The 6,382-nt window shown below is 44.3% G+C and overlaps 1 protein-coding gene across 3 annotated transcripts in view; it reads left to right on the top strand.

Annotated features, from left to right (window-relative positions):
• The window catches only part of PHF3 (PHD finger protein 3), a 53,558-nt gene continuing 47,176 nt past the window's right edge, over positions 1-6,382 (top strand). Inside the window, exon 1 of one of the 3 annotated variants that reach the window (XM_053938444.1) lies at positions 1-21. The gene's annotated coding sequence lies outside the window, so the exon portion shown is untranslated. Of the gene's footprint in view, positions 22-654; positions 717-6,382 lie in introns of those variants that run through there. The other 2 variants (XM_053938440.1, XM_053938442.1) reach the window with 2 other exon arrangements.

Raw genomic sequence — 6,382 nt, 5'->3', positions numbered from 1 at the left:
ACAGGACAGATTAACGAGCAGGTTGTGTAATGCGGGCTGCACCGAGGAGGGGGGGGGCAGCTGCTCTCCGAAGACAAAAGGCCACATCATTACGCACGCACCAGTCACAACATGTGTGTCCTCGGCCAGGGTCTTACGGGAAAACCCCCGGCGCCTGCCGGCCGCCCTCCATCCGCCCCGCCGTGGGCCCAGGGAGGCCCGCCAGGCGCACGGCCGGGCCCGCGGCTACCACCGGGCGCCTCTGGGTACTGCGGCCCCCGACTCCAGCGAGGGTACCCAGGACACCCCCGGCTCAGCCACGAGGGCTGGTTCCGCTGAGGGGACCTCTCCGGAGCCTGTCCGGGCCGGGGTCACGGGCGCAGCTCAGCCTCAGCCCGCCCCGCTGTCCCGCGGCTCCGCCCCGCCCCCGACCCCTCCCGCCCGGCGCCTGCGCAGCGCGCGCGCCGCCGCCCGCCCCCATCCCTTCCCTCCAACAGCGACGTCACGTGAGCGGCCGGGCCCGGCGCGCCGGACGCCGCGGGGGCGCGCACCGGCGGGGCAGCGGGCACGCGGCCACCACCGGGCCGGGCCGGGCCGAGCCGGGCGCGACCACCTGGGCGGGGGCGGCCCGCGCGCGCGCGCCCCCGCGGAGCTGCGCGCGCCGCCCTCCCTCCCTTTGGCGCGGCCGCCGCGTCCCTTCCCCTGCGGCCGCGGGGCAGCGCTGGGCGGCGGAGCGGGTGAGTTATTGCGGGCTGCGGCAGCGACCGGGGCAGGCAGGGAGGGCGGGAGCGGGGGTGGAGGACCTCGCTGCGCTGCGCGGCCTCCCCCAGCCTTCTCCGGGCCGGGCAGGGCCGGGCCGGGCCTGCGGCGGCAGAGCCGCGGCCTGTGCTGGCCGGGCCCGGCCGGGTGGCGAGGGACGGCCCGGCGGGACGCGGCTGCTTCCACCGCGGGGCCGCGGCACGGGCTGTGCGCGGAGGCGGCGCCGCCGCTGGCTCTTGTGCTCAGGCGACCTGCGGTCCGGCCGCGGGCCCCGGGGTGCTCCCCGGCCGCCTCGCTCTGCCCGGGTGCGGCCCCGCGGCCCCGGTGCGGTTGTTGCGGACGCTGCCGCCCGCGGGCCCTAGGCCGGCCGGGCCCGGCCACTTGACATGGCGCTCTGGCCCCGGCCTCGCTGCCTGCGCCGGCCGCTCCCGGCCCGTGTCCGTGCGGGACCCTGCCGCAGGCTCCTTGCCCGGAGTCGCGTTGCTGCTGAGAGCTCTCCCACATCGCCTTCCCTGCCCTGCAGTTGCTACGTTTCGATCCTTCTATGTTTGTCTCTTCTCACCCTTTGAGCCGCCGATGCCTTGTTGTCCCATACCGACGAGAGAAACAATTACCAATTTAGACCCTGCTGTTCTTGCTCTTGGTCTGACCTGTTCCGGGCGCCTCCTCCCGTCTTTTAAACTTATCATCACCAACAATTTCTGTGTTCAACTCCTGTGTATAGTACCCACTGTAGGAAGTGCGGGAGAAAATGTGGTCATCAGCAGTGCTGTGGTGGGCTGGTGGTATTTCTAGATCCTAATCTGGGATGAGGTGCTCATTCTGAGACAGTGCGTTTATTGCTTGCTGCTGGGATGCACGTAATAACTCTCAGGCTTTAGAAGAGGCATCGTTCATGTGACTGCGAGTGTTTATTCTGTATGGTGTGCACAAGGGAGACCTGTTAGAGTCGTGTGGGGAGTGTTTGGATGAAGAGAGCTCTGTGGCATAGTTTAAATTAGTAAAAATAGTCTATGGAGTGAACCATAGTAAGGAAAGACAGGAATGGGGGGGTGACAGGAGCTATACCATGCAAATTGTAGTTGTGGTGTCTTTTATGTAGTTGTTAATTCATTATGTAATTTTTATAAATTTGCTTTTATCAAAATGAATGTTAGCGTTGCTAAATAGTGGAAATACTTTAGGATTAAATGTAAGAATGCTAAACATATGGCATCTCTTTAGCACCACTAATTCATGGTTTGTTTTTCTTAATAAATGAATCTGTTATGGTTTGGGACACAATGTAAGGGAGCCTTGAAAACATGTTTTTTTTTATTTCTTGGAGTAATTCCACTGGTGTTTACACTTAGTACATGGCCTGCAATAAAACTCTTCTTTTTTCTGTAACAAGCAGCTTCTGCTTTTAATTTCTATAGTTGGCTTTAAAGATTATGCATATAAATATGGAGTTTTGAACATCTATATTTTTTTTCAGCTGTTGTTGCCTGTTAATCATTCAATTTTTATGTGCCTTTTACATTTGCAAACTGAAAGGGCACTTAACTGCAAACCATGCTGGCTAGGTTTAATTCAACACAGCTAGCTGAGGTAATTAAACACAGTGGTAAGGAAAGCTTTAAGGAAAACAGAAACTCTAAAAATTCTAACTGACTGTATTTCTGCAATCTCTCTCTTAAAAAGAGGCTTACCTCTACCACTTGTGTTGTGCTATGAGTTGAGCTGATTAATTTCTTTAGGTTTTTTTTTTAATTTTTTTCCATTAATTTTTCGTAGTCATCCTAAATATTGTCAAATCTAAGCTTTAAGGGGAGAGAAATATTATATTAGAAGCTTTTTCTTATGGTAAGGGCATATTTTTGAAAGGTAATACTATGAAGTAGCAATGATAAAGTTCACTGAATTGGGGCATGAGAGTTCATTTTATAGATGCAGAAAGTGAAAAATACAGACAGCTTGTCACATTCTCCTGAGTGGTGTCAGTATAGCTATGTGAGGGATGGTATATTTCTATGAAAAACTTCACAAGGCTTAGCCATTAAGCTTTTAACTATTGCTAATAAAAATCCCAACAAGCAAACCCTAATTCTAATATGTGTTGCCAAATGAATCTGTATGAGAAAGACACTGACAAATTCAAAAGGTATTAGAAATGAAAATATTCTCTCTGGTGACTGACAAATAATCAGTGTAACCTGTTACACAGTTCAGCATTTTTTACTGTGTTCCTGCTGAAAATGCTTGAAACTAGTGTTGAGAAACCTGAGGGTGAAAGAGTAAAGAGAATAGCAGTAGTGGTGGAAATACAATATCTCCTCATCTTTTTCTTTTCAATGACATGTCTCCTCGTAGTGAGTTTACAGATTCCCAAGGTATATACAGCAATGGAGAGACTCATAAAATTATGTAGCGTCTTTGGTTATGCCTAATTTTTGCGGTATTCAGGAGTATTCATTGGTGGCACAGTCTAGGAAAGGAAAACAAAGTACTTAATATTTCACATTGTAAAAACTTTGCATTTTAGATTTACATACTCCACATTTCACACTGTGAAGGTGTTGTTTGATATAACACAAGTTTTAGTGCAACACTGTGTGCCTCTTTGAGCTATAAAGTGAGTGGGAGAGAGTTTTTTTTTTCCTGAGGAGAGGTTATACTGTTCAGAACATAACTGTTAAGATGATTTTCAATTATGCAGTTTGATTTTTTATGATTAAGAGAAGGTTTCTCTATTCTTTCTGCATTTCTTTGGCTTCTAATTAAATCCTTCTTTGGAAATTCACTTTCTATTCACTTTCTATTCACTGAGGTACACACTGATATAGAGTTATGGCTGGTGAATGAGTTTTGAATAGGGAAGGTTTAACAAAGCAAGTATCTTGAGCTGTCTGCTCTCTTAAATACCATGATAGCAAGTAGTAAGATATCTGCTCTGTCATTGAGGGGAGCAGCACATAACTTTAGATTCTAGATGGGTTTTGGGAGGTGATTATTATTTATGTCTGTTGAGATTTTAGTAGCAGGGGGGTTGTGTCAGTTGGTGTCTGAAGACTTCAGGCTGAGGTAAACACAAAGAAGAGTATAGAAGAGCTTCTTAACAATTAACAAAACGCTCAGATTTACATTTCTTGCTGTTTAGTCTTTAGCAGGACTTTGTTTTGATGCCACTAAAAGCTAGATCTTAAATTTTAAATGAGGGATTTACAGAATGATAAATAAAATGATAGATAGAATGATAAAGAAGTAGGGGATTTACATAAGAACAGGTGGCATATGGATACCTAATGGGTTTATGTTTTAGTGTATAAGTTTGTCAGCCAAGGGTACCTGGCCCTCCTTTACAACAATATTGATGATTCAAATAAGCCTGTTTGCATACATGTTCCTGTTAGGCAGGTTTTTGCCAGCGTCCTGGTTTTTGGGAGATAAGTGAATGAGGAGGGTCAAATTTGATGATGCTTAAAGATTAAAGCTCAGTAAACCATATTCTATACAAGTATTGTATCTGCCTTTTTTTTTTTTTTTTTGACAAAGGATGCTGAAGTCTTCTTCTAACAGTTCCAAACATGTTTTTGTGGCTAGATGGTCATTCATATGCTCATAGATCACGTTGCTTGTGTCAAAAATATTTTGTGAGTTAATTTAATTCTTGAAGACTGCTCCAGATGATGGGATTTGAGCAGAAAGCACATTGGTGTGAGAGTTGTAAACTCACCAAAAAGTTGTCAAGTTGATAATCTTTTTACTGACACTGCCTCTGATGCACTGTCTGATATTGATTTTCTCTTTAATCCCATGATGTGTTTGGCCTGTGAACGCTATTGGGTAAAATCTCTTGCTACAGAAGATGTGGGTGTCTGTTTTGGCTTTTGATGCTGTAATATCCATGACCATAATACATGCAGCTTCTAGTGCTTAAAGCATGGCAACATGGATACACGGCAACTTAGCATTGATTTTCAATTAGGTACTTGTGAGCTTAAACTTTAAAGTTTGTGTAGGAGGAAGGAGGAGGATGGTAGTAAAACGTACATCAGGGCTTTGAAGTAACATTGTTTGGTAGGTGGGTTTTAAGTGTCAAGGTATCAGTGAGCTCATGGGGTGGTCTGACAGCACAGCTCCAGTGAACAAAGCTAGACATTTCATACCTTGAGTGTTCCTTTTGGGTACAGTAGTTGCCACACAGTGTGAACAAGGGTTTTTTACTTTAAGCTGCTTGTGTTATTACCTAATTGTATGCTAATTAAGAGGCAGTTTCCCTCTTTTGATGAAAAGTTTTTGTCAGTTATTGTTACTTACTGATTCTTCTGTAACAATGCTGAGTCAACTTTTCCCATTTATCTTGACATCTAAAGTGATAATCGTCCAAGTAACTTGTTCCTTTTGTTTACTCTCCTACCAGAGTTTACTACTTGAAGAAATAAATTTAATGTGAATATTTTTAATGGAATCTGTTAGAGTTGTTGTGACTAGTGTTTGCTGTTGGTCATTTGGTGTGCATAAGCACAAGGTCCAGAGACCAAGTCTTGTGTTTTGAACGTTGCAATGTCTCCCACATAGTCCGGTCAACAACTAGATGTACAAAAGCTTTTAAAAGCACTAGACAGATTCAGCGAATTGGAAGTGACAGACGCTATTCAGAAAAGTACTTCGGTGAAATGGAAGGAATTGTAGTATTGCTATGCTATCTTCAGCAGTTTCAGACTCACTTATTCAGGCAGGTCAATAAAGTAGATAGGCTATTCAACATCTAGGATTTTGAATATCCTAAATAAGGAGTGTGAGATTTTTTTTTTTCCCTTTATTAGGTTCCCTCAGGCTTTTGCCTCTCCTTGTTTCCAACTCAGGCAATTATTTTTTTGGTAAAATTTCTTTGTAGAAATATTTAATTTTTTTGAATTTCAACTGCTGAGGACTTTCATAAACCAGATTTATTTTTAAATTGACAATTATTAAACATACAGAAGCTTCTATTTTATATTACTAACTTTAAAGTATAAGCTATATAGCTATAAGCTATATAAAAGTCAAGTCTAAAAGGTAAACTGATATATTAAATTCATCCCCTGGCCAGAGAGGGAAGGAAAGAGAGTAATTGCAGTCAAACCTAACATTTGCTTAGTAAAATAAGTGATGTGGGAGTACTGTAAAAAATGAACAAAATGGATGTAAAGGAAAATAAAGAAAAAAATAAAATATCAAGTGTATCTAACATATATCTAAATATGTAATTGAAAAATTAAACACTTTCACATGCTCATGTTTAAGGGAGACTTTGTTTAAAATGCAATCAAGAATATGTTTGGCCTGTCCATCAGCTGAAAAACACAAGGAATGCTTAGTGGTAAATACAAATTGTGATTGCCCCTGCCTGAGGTGGATTTTAGATAAGATTGTTAAAAAACTGCGGATGCAGTTGGAGATCTCCACTAAATTATTCTTCTCTGTTGTGATTAAGAAAATAATATAACTGAACTGAAGTAATTCTTTACCTCTTTCATAGACAAACTAAGCAGTGAAAAAGCTTAAAGATTTACAACATCTCTTATCTAGTTTCTAGTCTTCCTTCCCTTCTGAGATTAGTTTGGGAGGATATGCTTGTTTGAGATCTCAATTTCTCTTCTTAGCAAGTGATCGTTCTAGC

This window comes from Vidua chalybeata, chromosome 3, assembly GCF_026979565.1.
Source record: "Vidua chalybeata isolate OUT-0048 chromosome 3, bVidCha1 merged haplotype, whole genome shotgun sequence".
In the NCBI taxonomy this organism is placed as follows: Eukaryota; Metazoa; Chordata; class Aves; order Passeriformes; family Viduidae; genus Vidua; species Vidua chalybeata.
The sequence above is the reverse complement of the archived record's forward strand: the minus strand, read 5'-3'. Positions and strand labels throughout refer to the sequence as shown.